The sequence below is a fragment of the Felis catus genome, chromosome A1 (genome assembly GCF_018350175.1).
Source record: "Felis catus isolate Fca126 chromosome A1, F.catus_Fca126_mat1.0, whole genome shotgun sequence".
In the NCBI taxonomy this organism is placed as follows: domain Eukaryota; kingdom Metazoa; phylum Chordata; class Mammalia; order Carnivora; family Felidae; genus Felis; species Felis catus.
This window is the reverse complement of record NC_058368.1, coordinates 31,258,491-31,281,066: the sequence shown is the minus strand read 5'-3', so window position 1 is coordinate 31,281,066 and position 22,576 is coordinate 31,258,491. Positions and strand designations below refer to the sequence as shown.

General features: G+C 36.6%; 1 long non-coding RNA gene across 2 annotated transcripts in view; it reads left to right on the top strand.

Annotated features, from left to right (window-relative positions):
• The window catches only part of LOC123384328, a 50,838-nt gene that overhangs the window by 7,648 nt on the left and 20,614 nt on the right, over positions 1 to 22,576 (top strand). The window contains exon 2 of one of the 2 annotated variants that reach the window (XR_006595250.1): positions 9,434 to 9,544. This is a non-coding gene — a long non-coding RNA (uncharacterized LOC123384328). Of the gene's footprint in view, positions 1 to 9,429; positions 9,545 to 22,576 lie in introns of both variants that reach the window. The other variant, XR_006595252.1, reaches the window with a different exon arrangement.

Sequence of the window (22,576 nt, the reverse complement as noted above, 5' to 3'; positions counted from 1 at the left end):
TTTGTAGTTCTTCTGTGTTCCTTCTCTTGCTCTCTTACATTTTGCTAGCTTTCTTTAGTGATATACTTAGATTCCTTTCTGTTGATTTTTTTTTTTTTTTGCATATCTGTTACTGGTTTTCAATTTGTGTTTACCATTAATTAGGTTTGTATGTAACATCTTTTGCATACCAAAACCCATGTTAAGTTGATGGTTGCTTAAGTTTTAACCCATTCTAAAAGCAATATGTTATTGGGGTGCCTGGGTGGCTCAGATGGTTAAGTGTCTGACTCTTGGTTTTGGCTCAGGTCATTATCTCATGGCTAGTGAGTTTGAGCCCCTCATTGGGCTCCATGCTGACAGTGCAGGGCCTGTCTGGGATTCTCTCTCTCTCCCCTTCTCTCTGCCCCTCCTCTGCTTTCTCTCTGTCAAGTAGACTTAAAGTTGTAAAGCAATATGTTGTTACCCCCCCCTTACATTTTAGGTATATGTTGTCATACTTTGCATCCTTTTATTTTGTGAATCCCTTGACTGATTTTTATAGATATACTCTATTTTATCATTTTCATGCTTCCTACTTTTCTTACTCCTGCTTATGATCTTTCCATTCCACTCATAGAATCTCCTTTATCATTTCTCATAAGGCAAGTGCAGTGGTGGTGAATTCCTTTCACTTTTTCTTGTTTGGAAACTCTTTATCTCTTTCCATTCTGAGTGATAGCCTTACTGGATAGAGTATTCTTGGCTGCAGATATTATCCTTTTAGCACTTTGAATAGGTATGCCACTCCCTCTGGTCTGCAAAGTTTCTGGTAAAAAATCATCTTGTAGCCTAATAGGGTTTCACTTGTATGTAACTGTTTTCTCTTGCTGCTTTTAAAATTATCTTTATCACTACTTATTCCATTTTAATTACTGTGTTTCTTGGTGTGGACCCCTTTGGTTGATTTTCTTGGGGCCTCTCTGTACCTCCTGTATCTGGATTTCTGTTTCTTTACCCAAACTTGAGAAGTTGTCAGCTATTATTTCTTCAAATAAATTTTCTTCCCCCTTTCTCTCTCTTTTCTTTCTGGGATCCTGTAATAAGAATGTTATTATGCTTGATGGTATCACTGAGTTCCTTCAACCTATTCTCATTTATTATTATTATTTTTTCTCTCTCCTGTTCAGCTTGATTTTCCATTACTCTCTTACAGATCACTGATCCATTCTTTTTCCTCTAGTCTAATATTGATTCCCTCTAGTGTATATTTTATTATAGGTATTGAGTTCTTTATTTCTGATTGATGGTTTAATTATTTTCTGTTTCTTTGTTGAGGGTCTCACTGCGATCCTCTACTTTTTCCCCAAGTCCTCTGAGTATCTTTATGACCATCACTTTTAAATTCTCTATCAGGTATATCATGTATCTCCGTTTCATTTAGGTCTCTTTCCATGATTTCTTCCTGTTCTTTGATTTGGGGAATATTCCTCTATATCATCATTTTGTTTAACTCTGGGTATTTTTTCTTTTCTTTTATTCATTTATTTCGAGTGAGAGATGGAGAGAGGGAATGAACAGAGGAGGGTCAGAGAGAGGAGAGAGAGAATCCCAAGCAGGCTCCATGCTGTCAGTTCAGAGCCCAACACGGGTCTCCGTTCCTGGAACTGTGAGATTGTGACCTGAGCCAAAATCGACAGTTGGTTACTTAACCAACTGAGCCACCCAGGTGCCTGTGGCTCAGCCTTGTGGCTGAGTTGCATTTTCCTTTCAGTTCAGTTGTCTGCAATGGCTTTCATTGCCTATTGTGGGCAGGGTTTGGTCCCTGTTTTGTTAATGAGATAGTCTGGGTCCATGTTGGACCTGAGTTGGGTCGGACCAGGCTTTTGCCAGAGCTGCAGTTGCAGCGAACTGCAGGGCACTCTCCCTGTGTTGTCCCCTGAGATGCTTTTGTGGGTGGGTGGAAACTGAAATTAGACCAGATGTCTGCCCCCAGCCTGCCCACAGTCAAATTGATACGGGTAATTATCTTCTCCTCTCCCTGGATCAGGATTCACTGTGGCATAGTAAGGACTCTGTTGGGGCTACTTGCATAATGCCATGCTTATAGCACTATTTTGGGTGGGCTCCGGCAAAGGGCAGATTGAACAGGGCAGGTCCACGGGAGAGCACAGGGGAAAGGTACCTGGTGTTAGCAAGCTAGGTGGAGAGTGTTGATGTATCTATGCTGGGGGATAGGGAAATGGCACATGCCAGCTCTTTTGTTCTTTGAGTAGTCTCCTAAATATCCCTGCTCCTCTGGTACACAATGTGATATGAGTAAATAAATCTTCTTCCTGTATGCTCCAGGTGTTTCTCAATTGCTGCTTCTATGCTGTGTCTCAGTGAAGTTGTTTTCTGTCTAGTTAAGGGTGGGCACTCAGTTTGCCAGAGCTGAGCCTTCTGATTTTAAAGTTCAAGGTCTTAAGCCTCACTGATTATAAAAACTTGCAAAGTTAATCTCTGTGGTTTTCAAAGCCAAAAGTAATGGGGATTCATCTTCCCAGAATGGTCTCCTGTGCCTGGGGTGTCTGGTGTGCCTAGTATGTGTCTATTTCTCTCCCTTCTCTGTGCTTGTGTTGGCTCTTCTTCCTGTGACAGTCTTCTGGGGAAGTTTGGTTTCCAACCGTGTCTCTTCCCTTTCAACATTCTTTGATGTGGCCTCTTCTCTATGCTAAGCTGTGGGGAGTCTGTTTTGCAGGGGTTTGGGTCATTTTCTGTGTTATGGACACTGATGTGGGTGTTATCTAGGTGTATCTGCGGAATGAGATAAGCTTAAGGTGGTCCTATTATATATATATATATATATGTATACACACATATATATATATGTATATATACGTATATATATACATATACATATATATATATATATATATATATATATATATATATATATAATAGAATATTCTGCTCTCTTCCCCAGAAGTCCAGTCTCTTTGGTTTTTGATGAGAAATTTGCTCTTATTTTAGTACAAATTCCCTATAAGTAATGTATTACTTTCCTTTGGTTTATTTCAATATTTTATTGTTGTTGTGTTTAGTTTTCCCAAGATTAATTATGATGTGTTTTTGTGTGGATTTCTTTGACTTTATGCTGTTGGGGTTTGCTCAGTTTATTGAAAATATGGGTCTATGCCTTTCAACAAATCTGGGAAGTTTCAGCCATAATTCCTTTGAATCCTTCTTCAGTCCCACACTTTGTCCTCTCTTCCTCATCTTCCAGTGATACTCAGGTTGTATCTTTTGATATGGTTCCACTGATCCCTGAGGCTCTGTTGTGTGTGTGTGTGTGTGTGTGTGTGTGTGTGTGTCTATAATTCTATTTGCTATCATCTCCATTCTAATAATGAGCTAGTGGCTTGTAAGGCACCATCAAGTGGTGTCCTAATGTCCCATTACTATGCAGTGCCACTGAGTAAGTGGGGTGAAGGGAGCCTCAAGTGTAATACAAAAAGTGAGCTCTTTCCCTGTCCTATTATTGTTAGTATGGAAAATGGAGAAATGATCCTCTTTGCTGGTTCTATGGGAATAGCCTTATGTTGATGGTGGCACTCTCACTGGGTCCTAGCAAGAAATGAGTTTGCCTTATCCACCTTCAGTTCTTTGGTAGGGAATGAAAACCATGGACTTGGGTTGTTTTCATTTGTTGGGTGAAATTTTATAAGAACCATGCTGCTATATTGTTGCTACAGTACTGGGATCCCTGAACAGTTTCCTTTCCTATTACTACATTTCCAAGTTCTTCTTTGGTCCTCTCTTGTCATTAAAAAAGTTGATAGTTGTATTTGGAGGAGAGAAGCAGGTAGAGACAATTATGTACCATATTCTACAGCAGATTATAAATCCTTTGTTTCTAATTGAAACCAGTGATTCTCAAACAATTTTGCCCCTGATGGCAGTTTGCAATGCTTAGAGACGTTATTTATTGTCAAAATGGGGGTGAGTGCTATTGGTATCAAGTGAGCAAAATCTAGAGATGCTGCTAAACATCTTCTGATGCACAGGACCATCCCCCACAACAAAGAATTATCCAGTCCAAATGTCAACAGTGACAAGGTTAAGATATCTTGATTGAAATATTCTCCTTTAGCGGGACACCTGAGTGGCTCAATCAGTTGAGTATGCAGCTCTCGATTTCGCTCAGGTCATGATCCCAGAGTCATGGGATTCAGTCACATGTTGGGCTCTGCACTGATAGTGGAACCTGCTCAAGATTCTCTCTCTCATTTGTCATTCTCCCTCACTTGTGAGCGTTTTCTCTCTCTCTCTCTCTCTCTCAAAAAAAAAATGTACCAAAACATTCTCCTTTATTAAGATGAAACAAATTGACTGCTTTTCGAATTTGTTTTAGGATTAGACAGTGGCATCACTTCTTTCCTTCTTCATCATAAACACTAGTTCTGATGCATATAAGGAGCCTTTCCAAATATATACTTGAGGACTTAGAATTTTTAATTTTGAAAAATGTCCTTTTTTAAAAACTTGATAGGCCTATCAGTGAAAAAGACTTTATCACATGGCCTCAAGACTGTCTACATTACACTCAGTCAAGGAAATTTTTAAAAAGCTACTAACCTGTGTCCCTCCCATTACATTTCACACATTTATATGCACAAAAGTGATCTGGGACTCTGGGCTTTATTAACATTTATCTTTCCTTTTGTATGCTAAATATAATTTGGCATACTCTTTAACATTTATTAATCTAGTATCACTTGATGTTCTAATTTACTTCCTATGTCAGCATCTAATTTACTACTAATCTTTTCAAGAGTTAAGATCCTTGAAACCTTGCTTCTTTAAATACTGCTACCGATTTGGGAACTCCCAGAATCAAAGGAGTTGGTATGGCAGCTCATTACTGAACTGTGAGCCCTAGATCTATTGAGTTACTGCCAGAAAATATTTTCAGTCAGTAGTCATAGACTTGATCCTTTCGTCAGTGAGATCTAAAGTAGACTACCTGAATATGGTTAGTGCTTCCTCATGATCTTCTTTCTTGGAACTGAGGAATCCTTGTCAATCTCACGACAGCTCTGCCCTGTAAAAGTGGTGTGCTGGGGCCAGTAAAGCAGGCAGGTATTGCTCCTGAATAAACAGCACATCAAAAGTCTGAGAACAGAAGGTTTCAAATGTATCAAAGCAATTGGCACAGTTGTTCACTAGTTAATTAGGAACACAAAGACACTTTCGTCAAGCTGCCCAGACCAGGGGGCCATCTGCGTGACAGCATTGCCTCTCTGATGATATGTACAAATAGAGCTTAGCTGGAGCTCTCGAGGGAAGTCTCATTGACCTTCTTGCTTTAAAATATATATAAAGCATATGGAAGAGATGAAAAAGTGAATATAATCATAGAATGAGCCCCATTTTTAGTGTTTAGTCTTCTGAAGAATTTTCTAGGGACTTCTGTCCTATTTATGTTAGTTTTGATAATTGCTTTATTTTACTGCTACATATTTTAGTAATATTGTAATTATTCCCAGTCTATGGAGGTCAGGGCACTTCTAATGCAATAATACATAATGTATTAGAATTGTTTTTAAGTTTTCTGCCTTCTCCATTGTGTGTGAGTTTGTGAAAGTAAGAACCATACCGATTTTAATTTTATGTTCCCTCTACCTAGTACCTAGTACCTAGTACAATTCTGGAATGTGGTAAAATAATGTGATGATACTGAAAAGTTTTATTTTTTTTAAATAATGTTTTTTGTTTTACTCTGAATTCCTGGAAACCATATACCCATATTTAGCTTTGTAAACAAGTATATTAGTATCTGAAATTGCTTTATGTAATAATATTTCTGTTCCTTATCACTCTTAAACCTTCATGAGGAGAGAAGGCTATTGAAAGTTCTTCTCTACCATACTGATGTATAAAATATGAATATCGCTTCTCTTTGTTAATTCTATTCTGTTATTATTTAAGTTGCCATCACTATAAACACCATAAAAGTATGCCAGAAAGTTCTTGTCTGAGGCATTGGATTATGATTTTCTTGTTAAGAGGTGGTTTATTGATAACCAATGGGTCTCATTCCTAGGACTCCTTGTGGCTCACCCATGTATTATCAAGAGACAAATAGTACCAATGTACATGCATCATCACCCATTTTTCTAGTAACTTCCTTTCTGCTTTTTTGCCAGAAGTAGATGCTTCTTCTTTGTGTCACCAAAGTTCCTCATACGTCAGTTATAGACCTATTTATCTGCATGCCTATTTGCCCAAATATACAGGGAATCTTGAAGGCCAGAGCCATATCTTATTTTTCCCTGTATGCTTCAACTAAGAGCACCAAGCTGGGCACACAAAAGGGCATGACAAAATAACAACCTAAGTGATACTTAGTGAATGCTTGGTGAATGAACAGTTCTAATTCATCAGATAGAGACTAAACATGAGGTGACCAAAATACATATATTTTTAGCTGCTAGTTTTTGAAACTAAGTACACTTTTATTCTGTTCCTAGTAAGAACAAATCAGGCTTTCTACAAATAAAGTCTGATATTCAAAGAAATTCTAAATCAGTCTCTTTAATCATGACTATTACTATCTTTTGCCCTTTAATAATCATTTATTCCTTTCTAAATCACTTAGGTACATGGCTCACATCCCTCTTGGTCACAAGCATATTCGAACTATAGACTCCATAGATCTTGAATTCTTTGCTTTAATACTTTAAGGACACAAATAAATTAAAATTTTGCTTTTTAAAAAAATTTTTACTTAAATACCAGTTAACATACAGTGTAATATCACTTTCAGGTGGACAGTATAGTCATTCCACTCTTCCATAAAACACCCCAGTGCTCTTCAGAACAAGTGCACTCCTTAATTCCCATCACCCATTTAACTTCTCCCCCAACCAGCTCCCCTCTGTTAACTGTCAGTTTGTTCCTTTCTCAATTCTCTAGCTTTTTCTTTTAAAAGCATTTACTCTTTCATTGCATCTTTTCTCTTTTTTTCACTTTTTTATTGAAAAGGTCAACCACAACCTTGATATGTAAGAGGGATATATAATACTCACAGGAAGCCATTATACTCATGGTTACAGTTTATTACTGCAGAGAATACAGACCAAAGCCCACAAGGGGAAAAAAACAGGTGGTCAAATTCCAGGAGGAAACCAGCATCAGCTTTCTGGTGTCTCCCCCCGTGAGTAGAGTGACGTGTGGATGCACTTAATTCTCCCAGCAACAATGTCTGACAACTCTGGCAAGGATTTGCCAACCGGGGAAGCTCAACCAGGTCTGCTGTCCTGGGTTTTTATTGGGGGTTGGTCACATAGGTATATAGCACCTGTATTACTGACCTCAGCCTTCAGGCTCTCTCCCATTCTTCAACTCCAGTGAAAAAAACATGCATTCACCATAAATCACATTGTTAGTTAAAATTACTTGATCAAAATAGTACAGCATGGCCCAAAGTTTTCAAGCATATAAAAACAGGCATTCATCATAAATCCTGCCAGGCCAAAGGCTTCAGGCATACAAAACTGTCCTAGCAGGCAGAATATTCCAAGAGCTCAGAAGCTATGTGCTAAGAGTGGGCCAAGGGTCAATCCTAAAGAGAGACTTTTTTTGGAATAAGCAGGTTTTGAGCAACCAAGACATGCTGTATTAAACCTTTCTGTCCAAACAGTCAGACTTCACAAAGTACATAAAATGTACTCATTTTAAGGTAAGAGCTCAATAAATTTTTACATATGGTACAGCATGCTTCCAGATAAAGATACAGATCTATGTCTTTAAGCTATTTATATTCTTACATTTCAAAGATGTTTCTTTTAGATTTCATTTTGTTCTTTTTTAACTAGTAATCTTAGTTTTTTTTAGTGGGTGTGAATTTATGATTTACCATCTAGTTGTTTTTTTTAAGTCTATAACCTTTCTATTTTCCCCCTATTTGTCCCAGTCATAAAGCTCTTACTTTACATTTACGGCTTTTGTTTACCTACGTTGGTTCTCTATGTAACGGTTCTTCATAAATGATTCAGTAATTATTCTTCTCTTGTTTTTGGGTGTAGGGCATCCAATTAGAGATTATAGTCCCCATTTGGCCAGATGTGGTTATGAGATCAAGGTCTAATTAATGGGAAATTAAAGTGATGTGTGAGATGTCTGGACTATGTCTAATGTAAATGCATACATAAAATAACTTTCCCTGGATTTAGCCCCATTTTTCTTTCTCATTCTAAAATAAGAGTTGATTAGTAACCTAGATTTTTCTAGTTACATGAGGGCACTGTTCTAGAGAATGGCAAAGCAAGAAGTTTAGAAAGAACCGAAGTCCTGGAGTGAATGTTCCCTAGTGGGGTGTTGAAATTTCCAATGATAATTGTGGATTTGTCAATTTCTTTTTACTGTTATTTTGAGCTTCTGGTGTTTGGTTGGTACACATTTAGCATTGTGCATCATCATGCAAGGATTTTATCTTTTTATCAGTATACAATGCCCATTATTGTGTTTAGTAATTTGCTTTGTAGTCTTCATTTAATATAGCCATTCACTCCTGCTTGTTTGCTTAATGTTTTCATGGTATAGCTTTTTCCATCCTTTTACTTAAATCTACTTTTGTCCTCTAATTTGGAGCAGGTTTCTTGTATGACATACAGTCAAATCATGTGTTTTTTTTTTTTTTGTCCACTCTGCTGATGCTTGTCTTTTGATTGATATATTTAGACCACTTATACTTAAGATAATTATTGTTATGCTAGGACTTAAGTCTGACATTTTATTATTTGTTTGCTGTTTGCTTGTTCTATTCTTGTACCTAAATTTATTTTATATTGTCTCCCTATGGGTTACTAGAACATACTTTAGGATTCCATTATGACTTATTTGTGTTTTTTTAGTATATCTCTTTGTGAAGTCATTTATAGTGGTCATTCTTGGTATTACACTAAACAAAAAGGCACAAATTTGGGGTACAGTTTAAATAATATGTGTTAATATCAATAGTAAAACGAAAATATTAGGTAGATGCTAGTGATTATTATAGTTCTTGATTTTTCGAGAAATCATTGTAGTTTGACTTAAACCAATTTGCACACTCCTCTGTTCTTATAAAAATAAAACAAAAGAGAGTTTAGTTGCAATTACAAAGCTTCTATTCTACATTAACTTTGGGATAGAGAGGGATTCCTAGTCAAAAATGTGTATTCCACTTTTCTTTTTTAAGCCAAAGAGCTAATGGATCACCAGGGATTCTGCTGCCCTCAGAGTAATGATGTAGTTGACTATTCAATGTTCAGCCAGGGACTGCATTTACCAGCTCCCACCTTTGCATATAGGTGAAGTCATGTGACTTATTCTGGTTGATAGAATGTGAGCTGAAGTTGTATGTTACTGCCAGGGCAAGATGGTTAAATAACTTGAATGCTTTTGGCAAACATTTTCTTCTTATCCTCTCCTCTTCCTGGCTGCAAGACAGATAACAGAAGGATAAACTTGAAAATGGGAACAGCCTGAATATCTAAGTCACTGCTTGGATGACAGCCACCCAAAAAGCCAGCAGACCAGGAACATTCACACTTGATTCTGAGTGAGTGAGAAATAAGCTTTTTTTTTTTTAAGCCCCTGAGATTTTCAGATCATGTGTTGCAGAAATTAGCCTATTTTTCATATAAATATTTCTTTACAGAGCATCCCTCATTCCTGGTATTTGTCCCTCTCTCCTTTCTTATGCTGTTTATTTATTCCATATTCCATTATTATTATGACAGGCTTTTAGTGAATTGTATTATTCTCAACTCTCCTTTCATTGCTGCCATGTGATACTGCAGTTTAACAAGGTTTATATTTACTTCCTCCATTGATATTGGGCTTGTAATATACTTTTTTCCCTTTGATTAATTATATTTGAGCAAAAGTGAAGATGTGCTAGTCTGGAGCCAATGCCTTAAGAAACAACATGTATTTCTATTTATAATCTTGAATCCCTATGATCTCTTATCAAGAAGAACTGGCCCTGGATGCATAGACTGGTCTATGTTAGTTATTCACTAGTCTAAGATAAATGAAAGAGACATGTAAGGTCAAACAGAACCCAGCTTAAAGCTTTGAGCCAAGCCCAGGTCATCCTCCTCTGAGAAAGAAATACTAATTATTTTGGGGAGTTACAGATTTTAGAATTTGGTAATTTTATTTAAAGCATCAGTGTTTTGTCAATGCCTGATGAATACAATGTATACTTAAATTGAAGGGAATTGCCTTTACACTTGCCAATAATTGAGAGAAGGAAAGAAAACAACAACAACAAAACTAATTTGCTAAGAAGGAAATTAAGAAAGTCTTCTATTCCTGATTTGCTTAGAGTTTTTTATCATGAAGGGGGTGTTTGATTTGTTTAAATGCTTTTCTGTAGTTATTGAGATCATCATGTAATTTTTTCTCTCTTCATGTTCTAAATGTGATGTGTGACAGTAACTAATTTTCTTATGTTGGACACTCCTAGCATTCCTGGGATAAATCCCATTGGTCACAGAGTCTAATCTTTTTAATATGCTATTGAATTTGGTTTGCCAGTATTTTATTGAGAAGTTGTTTGTCCCTATACATAAGGGATATTGGTCTAAGTTTTCTTGTGGTATCTTTGTCTGGCTTTAGTTCAGGGTAATGCTGGCATCCTAGAATGTGTTAGGAAATATATCTCCTCTTCTATTTTTTTGGAAGAGTTTAAGTAGGATTGGTGTTAATTTTTTAAATGTTTGGTAGAACTCAGCAGTGGAGCCATCTGGTCGTGAACTATTCTTTATTGGGAGGATTTTGATTACTGATCTGATTTTGTTACTTGTTATAGGTCTCTTGAGATTTTCTATTTCTTCTTGAGCCAGTTTTAAGATTTGTGCATTTCTAGGAGTTTTTCCATTTCATCTAGATTATCTCATTTGGTGAACACTTGTTCATATTATCATATAATCCATTTTATTTCTCCAAATTCAGTAGTAATTTTATTGCTGATTTTAGTTACTTGTGTCTTCTCTCCTTTTTTCCTACTCTGACTCAAGCCTTGTTAATTTTGTTGTTCTTTACAAAGAAACAAGTTTTTTTGCTGCTTCTATTGTTTTTTCCATTCTCCATTTTGTTTATATTCACCCAAATCTTTATTATTTTCATACTTCTGCCTTTGGGTTTAGTTTGCTCTACTTTTTCTAATTTCTTAAGGTACAAAGTTAGGTTTTTGATTTGAGATTTCTTCTTTTGTGATTTATAGCTATAAAGTTTTAAAATGATAAGAATTATATCAATATTTTATGTGTATCATCTGTTAGGTTGTGGAAAAATATGAACCTTCATACACTGTTGGTGGGAATGTAAAATAGTGAAGCATGGCGGAAAATTGTTTTGTGGTTCTTCGAGAGGTTAAATACAGCATTACCATATGACCCAGCAATTCATGCTCAACTATATACCAATGAAAAATGAAAATACATGTCCACAAGGAAACTTACACACAAATATTTATAGTAGCATTATGCATCATATCCAAAAGATAGGAACAATACAAATGTCCATCAGTGGATGAATGGATAAAGAAATTGTGGTGTACGTACACACAGTGGAATGCAGCTATAAAAAGGAACAAAGCATGGATACATACTATAACTTGAATGAGCCTCGAAAGCATTATGGTTAAGTGTAAGAAGCAAAAAACAAAAGATACATTGCATGATTTCTGTAAATACAAATATATTCAGTACAGGCAAATCTATGGATAAAGAAAGTAGATTTGGGGTTACCACAGAATTGGGGGGTTGGGGAGTGATTACTTAATGGGTACTGGGTATTTTAATGAGGAGATAAAAAGTTTTGAAGCTAGAGGGAGCTGGTTGCTGTACAACATGATGAGTATTACTGAAATGTGTACTTTAAAATGGCTAATTGTATTTCAGGTGAATTTTACCTTAAAAAATGTTTTTAAGGCAATTAAGAAACAATGACTTCATTTACAGCTCCTTGAGGGAAGGACTGTCATATCTTCTGCCAAAAGATCTCAGCAAAGTGCTAGAAACAGCAGCTGAACGTTAAGTCCTTATTGACTAAAAGGCCATAGTAAGCAACATCATTGGGACAAGGGCAACTTAAAATTACAACTTGCTAAAGCAATAGCAAATTCATGATCACCATTCTTTCAAGTTGCTTACTTCTGTGAACCACAATTGAATATTCAAATGTCAGTAGGGATTCTCTAAAGAATGCAGGCAACTTCTACTACCTGCACTACAGCTGCCCTCCAGATCCCTGTCAGTGGCTGTGGCTGTTCACCTGCAGTGACAGGCATTTGAGAGGAGAGCTAACTAGAAATACTTGCTGCCACCTGGCACTGAATTCCCCCTAGGCTTTTCATGTTTTAGAAGTTTTCTGTAGGTCAGCAGATGTATCTGTGCTCCTATTCCCAAGAAAGCAGTACTCCATTTTCACAATGTCATTACCATGGCAGAAAAATCATAAAATTAGGATACACAAGTATTTATCCTGCTACCTAACGCAAAGCAAAATTATTCCCTACAGCATATTCTCAAATGCTTTGGTGCTGTCTAATTTTAAACGATTCAGCTTCTATATACATTTTTTTTCTTTTTTTAGTTCCTGGTATGGCACCCAGTGATTTAGAGTCTACAGCTCTGCTGTTGCAAGAATGTTTACTGGAGGGCATTATCGGAATCTGAATAAAACAAATGCTATAATTTCCATAGGAATAGGCTTCCAAAGAGGTGTGGGCACTCCAACTTTGGCAACCCTCTTTAAAAAGAGGAACTATGTATTACAGTGGGGGGGGGGGGAAAGGAGAAAATAAATATTGTAAAGTGACTCTAATTGGGACTAGGTTTCTGTCCCCATGACAGTACAATGTTTCAAACTGTCTGGAAATCATGTGCACATTGAGGCATTGTCTATTCCTTCCTGCTGCTATTTAAGAGGCTATCATAGGACTCAACTATGTCATTCTCTTAGGATGATACTCGGTGTCTTTGCACACAGCTTAATTTCCCAAGGCCATTTTAGTTATCAAAATATTTCTCACTTGTTTAGGGAAGTGTTGGGAAAACACCAGTCCATGTTTATTTGTGGCTATTTGATATAAATAAGAATGAGGAAGATTATATAAATGAAAGTCTGTTCAAAATCATTCCAGTGGTATAAAGGCTTTCTATTTATAGCAAAATGTTCTAGGGATACAAAATGTATAGCACAAGGTCTTTATCCTTATACTGCTCCTGGAGCACTCACCAGGAAAATGAAAAGTGCCATCTCTAATACAAGGGGATTCTCAACAATTGAATAAAAGCCACTTGTGAGAAGAAATTTAACTCTACTCCTGTGATGAACTAAGATCAGGGGGTTCCAAACCAAAGGAGAACTGAGAGACTGTGCTAATGCCAGGGGAAGGCACTGCTGCTGTGGCTATTCCCCAGAAAGGGTGACAATTCAATTGGTCGATACGCAAATTAGCATTTACACCGATATGCTTCCCTGGGCCATATTCTTTTATTTTTTATTTATTTTTTATTTTTTTTAACGTTTATTTATTTTTGAGACAGGGAGAGACAGAGCATGAATGGGGGAGGGTCAGAGAGAGAGGGAGACACAGAATCCGAAACAGGATCCAGGCTCTGAGCTGTCAGCACAGAGCCTGATGCGGGGCTTGAACTCACAGAGTGCGAGATCGTGACCCGAGCCGAAGTCGGCCCGCTTAACCGACTGAGCCACCCAGGCGCCCCTCCCTGGGCCATATTCTTGAAGAGATGTTGATTTTTTTTTTTTTCTTACTGGCGTTCTATATTTTTTCTATGTGTGGTACATAGAAATTCGAGGTCCACATATCATCAAGATCCTGGATGATTTTGTTTTATTTGTTAATTAAGAATATTTTTAGAGGGAAGAATCACACATGTTTAGAAAGAACTCTTATCACAAAATTACAGCATAATCTATTTTTATTTAAAAAGAGGCTTACTAAGTTTAAGCATATTTTGTGTGGATGATGATGATCCAGTAAAGACATAGGACACCAGAGTCTGGTGGGGGTGCAGTGCCTGTCCCCAGGGTCCTTGATCAATCTTCTCTGCCAATAGCTTGGCTTCTGCCTTAGGGCACAGTTGATTGCTTTTGCCCAGGATACTTCTTCAATGTCTTCGGTAGCACCATCTCTTTAGTATGACAATACTAAATGACCTTTGATTAATCTTTGCTTATAGACCATGTCAGTTTCTCATGAAATATTTGCTAAAATCCAAGTTGATGATTTCCAAATTCTGGTTGCTATTGAATTCTAAGTACATGTAAACTTATCACAGAGTTTTATACAACGTTTAGAGTAGTTACCATCATCTCATTAGTGTTAAGATTTTTAATTTTGCTGGCAATCTCTAACAGTGGAGATTGCAGAACAAGTATGTCTAATCTGTTATATATACCTGAAGATCCTAGAAATGTACCTTGTGTTATTTAATTAAAATCTTGAGTTAAAATAACTAGCAGTCATAAATAGTGTAATGAACCACCCAAACTGAAAATAAGTTGATCAGACACATAGTACATTTAGAGATGCACATGCGACTACACTGATGAAGGTGAGGGAAAATCGAGAAAACAAAAGTACAGCAGAGTCAGAGAGCAGCATGCTGACTGACTTGGACTTTCACCAAAAATGCCAATAGAATGTAGGAAACTTGAAACGCAGGGGTCAGGGTTAATTATTTCATTTGCAATGAATTATTTATTTGGCAGTGGTCACAGATATTATTCAGTTTGGATTTATACACTGTTAAGAGTTGAAAGCTGAGGAGCGTTCAGATAGGAGACACAAGTAAGATAGAAATGATGGGCATGTCAAAAGAATCCTGGAAACTGTAGGAGCAAATCAGTTTGTCAATCAACAAATCAACTAAAATCATAATGCAATAAAGAGTTAGTTGCTCTAAGCATAATGGGCAATTTCATGTGTGAAAGAGAGGACCAAATGATTATTTACTAGCTATTTGCAAGTAGATGATTATGGATGTGAGGATACTGCAAAGGAAAAGCAGAATAAGAAGGAACATATGAGAAATGGTTGTTGATCACATCCTCCAGGGAAAATAAGCAAAGTTAAATTATGGAGTAAGGGATTGTGGAGGAATAAGATCATTACAGCCTAAATCCAAGAAGCAATTTCCATTTTCAGCTCTTAAGATGTTACTCCCTATTCTGATATTTCCATGTGGATCTATGGGAGATGGTGCTTGAGCAGATAATTGCTTGAAGTGGATTCCAGCTCTGTTTCCTTTTGTAGCCCTTCAGTGAGTTTATGGAGATTTAAATTGTAGAGTCGCTAGGTCATCAGAAAACCAGGTTTTGTGAGTGACTAAGACAAACAGATGCACACCCAGATGCAATTATGAGAATGGTTCACAAATGTGTCACTTCTCACAAGATAATTTCATCCTGGATAGAAGATTTACAATACCATTAGGTTCCCTTTCAACTGCAGACTTGCCACAAATATTTTGCATTTGCTGGTTCCGAAGGTACCCAGAGACAGTAGCAAATAGTAACTTTGATGTAGCTACTTCAGTAAGTGCCTGAAACACAGAAGATAGGATCGTTAGTAGTTTTGCCTTTTACCTCTGAGCCTTATTTATTTGTGCTCTTGATCTCATCAATATTTTTGAATCTACCAAACCAAGTGAAAATAAGGTACAAAGATTCCAAAGAGCTAGAATGAAGAGAAAGGGAGATAAGTCAAACTTGCCCCACATAGTGGGTATGGAAACAGAGGCATGTCCAGTGGGACCAAAGTAATGGCAGAGGTGTTAACACCACACTTCATGGCTAACTGCCAAGGAAAAGAGAAGAAAGGGGGAATAAATAGTGGAGTGGTGGAAAGGAAGAGTCCAGAAATGGCCAGAAGTATATGTTCAGTATGGTGTGAGGTGAGCACTCTAAACACTAACCATGTGCTGCAGTGTTAGACAGTGAAACTTCCGTTCACCTGGTGTTAATATACATTTTAAGGTTCCATGTGGCAACTAACTCTAACTGGATCCTTTCTGGTAGTGGGTTTAATAATGACTTTATTATTATGGTTGTTGTTGTTTCTGTCAAATTAAAGACTGCGTAGAATTACCAATATGAAAGTAAATAAATTGGGCTGTTTGAGTTGAAAAAGAATAGTTTATTTACTTTCATACCCAGTTTATCCTCCTCTGCTTAGACCTTTATTTTATTCTATTACCTGTAGAGGTATTTTACTCTATTACCTCTATAGAGGTAATAGGATCTCTATTACCTCTAGAATACTACCATTTTACATTTTGAGAGGTGAATTCATTGATTCCGTTCAGGGAAAAAATTAATCACATCCTTCACAAACACTGTATTCTTGGCAAATCTCTCTTTGATGGGGAATACCGCTAATTCTTGGTATGAACTTGTTTCCAAGACCGTTTCCATTCTTCCCTTCCCTCCCATCCCCAATATACACTGTTTCATAATATCTCCCAAATTCCTGTGGTCACAATCAACAAACTTAGGTATATTTTGAATAGGAAGCATCTTCCCAAGACTATTAGTTCTGGCTGAAGAAGCTGCTTCGTTTGAAGTTGCCTGCCTCCTGCCACTTCAAATAATAATCAACTATCAAAAGACGCCCTCCAGGAATGTCACAGAGATGAACAGCTAGATGTAAAGAAAGCTTTCAGTACCCTTGGAATAACTGATAGACTCGAATTTTCCTCATAGACTGACGACTCATTAGCATTACAGATGTGAATAAATCATGAATTCTACTTCTCTAGATGAAGGTTCTTCCTACGCCTGCAGAGTCCATAATCAAGGTAGTTTTCCAGATAATATAGGAAAGAGAAAAAAATATACTACTTTTGCTTCAATTAGCAAGATATTTAAAGTGTATGGTTGGAAGATTTTTTTCCCTTAAAATATCAACATAATAGCTTCCATCTTCCTTTCTGCTTAGTGTATAGAAAGAAGAACAATTTGCAAAAAAGGTATTGTTTTTCCTCAGTGGACTTGCAAAAGAGACATCAGACTAGCTTCTGGGTATGTTATAGAAATGCATAGGAACTATAAAAAATAATTGAAACTTGCAGAGTGAGTTTCAGAGTTTTATTCACTGCTGAATTTTGCAAACTTGGTCTTTGCTCTGTTTGAACTTACAGAACTAAACAATTTCCCCAGAATTTCTCAAGGTCACCTTTGTTTCCAAAAAGCATTTGAATCACAATCTAAGGGAAAATAATGACCTCTTAATAGTTTGTTTAGTCCAGTAGTTCTCAGCCTAGATGCACATTAGAATCACCGGGGGAGTCTTTACAAATAGTGCTGCCGAAGCCCTACCTGCAGAGAATCTGATTTAAGGAGGTCCAGGCTTCAGTTTATTTTTTTGTTTTTTGTTTTTTTTGTTTTTTGTTTTGTTTTTTTTTTAAGACCCTGGTGATTCTAACACACAGCTAGGATTAAGAACCATTGAGCTTGTCAATATCTGGAGTCAAATATTCAGTTTCTGATCATAAAATTCGACCTCGTGTACTTGTTGTCATAGTGGGACTAAACTCCTATCCAAATACACCTTCATTTAAAGCCTCAGAAAATCAACTTTGTGGCGATTAATGGATTTTTCATTTTGCCTGTCCCTACCGCCCCCAGCCCTTCTCTCTGAAGTCTACTTGTGGATTTATTACAAAAAATACTGATCTTGGTAGGAAATGTACTAGCCATTAACTCTCACTATATGGGGAGGCATGGAATTAGTGTCACTGACATAGACCTAATAATTTGTCTCTTAAAACTTAATACTCCCTTACCTGTAATGTAAGCTTACCTGTATGATAGCTCCCCTACTTAAGGCTCTAATGCTCTTCCCTGCATCCAAGTATAATTGCTGAGTTTTGGTGAGCCCAAGTATCTCCTCCTCCTTTTCACCAAGGTTTCTTGGTAGTGCCTTGTTAATGAACAGATCACCTAAAACTGATTTCACAGATTCCCATGTCCCTTGGTGTTGCCTGGGCACCAGTTCCTGCTATCATGGTTTCTACCTGGTCTCCACCTGCTTGAAGGACACCTGAGCTAACCACCATGCCTTAGGGTCATTTAACTTGAATTTTTCAGATGTCCCTTAGCAAAGTAACGTTTTCCTCCCAGCCTATTATTTACTTTCCTGGTTTTCTTACTTCCTACACTGCTTTGTTTTTGCAGAGATTCCATCTTACCTTATACTTTCCTTTATCATGAAGCTAAAGTTCTATAATGTTAATTTTCAAGAATAGTAGTTATCCTTTCTTTCACCATATCTTATTTTCACTATTTACAAATCCATGTATTTATTTGCCTACTATTTACATGCTGTAGATTACAAGATGTACCATATGTGTTGACAACCTGTAATTTTAGAATCTTAAGAAAAATGAAAGTTTCCAAACAAAAGAAAAAGCTTACCAAAGGTAATACCCTGGAGATCAGACAGGGTTTATTCATTATGTCTGAGCCTGGGGCATTCCAAATGCCTTCTAGCAATTTGTTTTTGCAAGTTCAATTAATTTTAAACATGAAAAAAGTTTTGCTTCCAAATTATACACTGGATCCAATTATTTAATATTTATATCATTGAGCTCTAAAAGAAAATGCAAGGAAGCAAAGAAAACACATGAATTTTTAGCATTTGGCCCTACTTTTATTTTGAGAAATACATTGTTTTGATACATTATAAAAATGAATTGAATTTCACTTATTCTTACAACAACATTAAAAAAGGAAGTTAAAGATTTTCTATGGATTATTATAATTATTTTCTGTTCTTTTTCTGATAACACCCAACAGCATTTCTTCTGCTGTAAAGCATGTATAAAATTAGAAAAAAACAAAATTACCAAGATCAGTGAATAGATTTCAGTAAGGATGATGCAGATACTTAGATTGTAATGATGGCCCACCATAATCTTTGCACATTTAATTTGGTAGCAATAGTTCTATCTTATGATCATTCCCCTTTTTCCCCTAGAGTTTAATATTCTCTTCTTTCAAAATAAACACCTTATACGTATGCATTCAAATGACAGATTGTTGTTGCATAAGATTGTTTTAACTATATCTAAACTGTAAATCCTTCATACCATACCTAATACTATAGAATACTACAGTGTGAGAATGACTCAGCATAAGGCAAACAAAATTGCAAAAACTAACTTTGAATAGGGAGACATAAGAAGGTGTATGTTTTCATTAATTCCTATGCATAGGGAAATCTAGTTGATGCAAATCTAGGTGATGTATCGAACATACATGCACGCCTTCACTGTCTCCTGAAACTCACTGAAATGATAATGAAGTGTTCAGAAATGGATAAGGCCAGAGAATAGCAGAGGAAATGACAACAGATGAGAAATGCCAACCAAAGTTTGGAAGATGGAAAGCAGATTTACAGTGTAACTCAGCAGCTGTGGGAAAGCTGAAAACTTGACTGCAGGCTGGTGGGCATCAAGAAGCTGGCCTATAAGACTTGAGAATGCAGACTTGAAGAATAACACAATGGGTTTACAGTTCATATTCACTTTGTGTGGAGAGCTGATGGCCTGCCCCTAACTCTAAGCACACTTGGAGGTTTGCTCTCTGCAGAGGTTGCATGAGAAAGTCCCTAAACTCAAGTGTACCAGGGACAGACAAAGGAACCTTGCATCCTAATCACTTTGACCCCCATCATTTCCAGCATTTGACTCATAGAAAGCTGGCACCCAGGCTTATACACAAAGCTTAGGGCACTCAGATAGCAAAGAACTGAAACTAGTGAAAACTGTTTACCAACAAAACAATTGGGTCTCTGCTTGATCCTCTTCTGGTAGGTGGAATAATGGACTTTAAAGATATTTAGATCCTAATACCTGGATGATGTCAGTATGTTACCTTGCATGACAAGGGAGTTTGCAGATGTGATTAAGGATCATAAGTTACGGATAAGGAAGTTATCCTGTATTATCCAGATGGCCCCAATTTGATCACATGGGTCCTTAAAAGCAGATAACCTCTCCTGGCAGTAGTCAGTAGGAGGAGTGAGCATGGAAGAAGGGTTCAAATGATGTGAAAAGAAGTGGACTCACCCACCATTGCTAGATTTGAAGATGGAGAAGGAGGTCTAGGAAGCAGGGAATGTGAGTGGCTTCTGTCAAGAAGGTAGAAAAAGGAAGTAAATGGATTTTTCTTTAGAGCTTCCACAAGGCAACATGGCCCTGTGAACACCTTGATTTTAGCCCAGTGGGATTTGTGTTGGATTTCCAACCTATAGAACTGTAGAATAATCAATTTGTATTGTTTAAGCCACCAAGTTGGAGGTAATTTGTTAAAGATAGCAATTGGAAAGGAGTACGTCCAGCTTCACAACCCATCACTCAACAAGCCCTGCACATGCCCAGGGCTTTCAGTCTGTATTTAGATCTTCTCTTGGAAATATGAATGGAAGTCCTGCAATGCCAGCCATTTTAGAAAAGCCTCTAATAAGACAGACAGAACAAAGTGAGCAAACCACTGAGGTAACAGAAATAAAATGGTAAGTAGAGCAAAACAAAGTGAACACACTGTGATTATGTCACTGAGGTAGGAGAAAATTTTGCCTCCATGCATCCAAGTTACAAAAACCAAATGCTTAGATAAAATTAAAAGTTACCTTCAGAAAGTAACAAAGTTTTAAAGGTTCCTTGTATATGTCTATATTTTTTGAGGAAATCGTTCAGAGGGCAGAAGAAAAAGATCAAGAAATGGAAGATAGGAAAGAAAATTTGAAGCTAAACCAGGAGCTCCAGTTTTCTCCTCACTATTATCTTACTCTGTGAGGGAAGCTCCAGAAATAGGATCAGAGAAAACAAGAGGAAGAAATTACCAAGAAATATTAGAGGAAAAAAGAACATGACTTTCTAGACTGAAAAGGCTTATCAGGGGCCCAGCAAAATGAATGAGAAATGACCCACACCAAACATCATCAGGAAATTTCTAAATAATTGAGAATTAAAAGAGATTTTTGAAGACATCCATGGGAAAGAAAAAAAACAAACATTGCACACTTTAACTCAAACATAGGGAATTAGGCTTCTCAACAGTTAAGAGCTGGATGATAAAGAAATGCTATCTTCAGAATATGGAGGTCAGAGGATTGTCAAATAAGCAGTCAGTATCACATAAAACTTTCAGTCCTGTGTGAGGCTAAAATTAAAAGAAACCTTAGGTATACACATGTTAAAAAATTTTCCCATTCACACCAAGTTTCTAATTTCTCTAAAATAATTAGAATAATATATTAATATAGCATAGCATAATAACAGGATAGGACAAATGTCCCCCCTCCCCCAGGGTGACATCCATGCAGCAGACCTAGAAAGCAGCTGGTCCAGACATGAGAAGGACCTAAAAGTCTCCAGAGAAGATATAGCCAAGAAAATAATATATCTCTCTGATAGATTATGTGATTTTTTTTTAAATATTGAACGGATATTTATACTTCCCTTGTAGGGTTTTCGGCTGAATCCTGTTAGTGACAAAGAAAATGAAACAAGTGATAAGTAAGGCAATTTTCCCTCCAGAGTCAACAGAAATGTGCTTAAAAAAGAGAATATAATCATAGTGAACTTCATGACTTAGCACTGAATAATATTTACATTGTGTTAACAACGCAAACAAAATTTTCTTTAAAAATTAATAAAATTACATAAAAAGGATAGGAAGTGGAATGTGTGTAGATGTTTACATATGTATAGGTGTACACATGCTCAGTGAGTGATAGAAGGTAGGTTCTAGAACAAAACCCCGAACTTTCATAGAAAGAAATCATAGGTAATATATTTTTAAAAAATTAAAACACATCAGAAGAACACCAACTTTAGAAATGAAAATAACCAAAAAATTTTAGTTATTAATTTTTCAGAAGGGTGTGGGAAACAGGGATAAGGAAGGGTAATCTGGAGACTGATTCCTTCCCCCAACCCTGTTAAAATATTTGAATCTTATTATGCCATAAAACAAATTTTAAATATAAGAAGTGTTCTCCATGAAAAGATGTGGTAAGGAGAATCATGGATCATTATGCTATGATTTTCCATTGAAAAGTATACTTCTATAGCAGGTAATTACAACTGAAATAAGAATTTAGCAACCAGAAACTGCTTTATAATCTGTACATAGGTTATGAAATAATCAAATAGACAATATTAAACCATTTTTTTCTCACCTGCCAATGTAATTTACTAAAAGTCTTCTGATAATAAATTTACATTGACTTTCAGATTTAATGAGTTCATTACAATAGTCATTAATGTAATACTGAAATTCAGAGTGAAATACAAACTCAATTTAAGTAAGAGATCTAAATTGTACTATTAACCAATTATTGCTTCAGAAAGTCCAGTCATACAGACAGTGACTGTTGTCAGTCCCTCTGTTAAGATAAGTAGTTCACATCTCTGGTTTAATGTATTTCTCCATGTTTATTGATGTGACAGATATGGGGGCTTAATGGGGCTTTTTCTTATTTTAAAACCTTTATAGATGGCATTATGGGGATTTTATTCACATATTAAGGTATCCCACTTCTGTA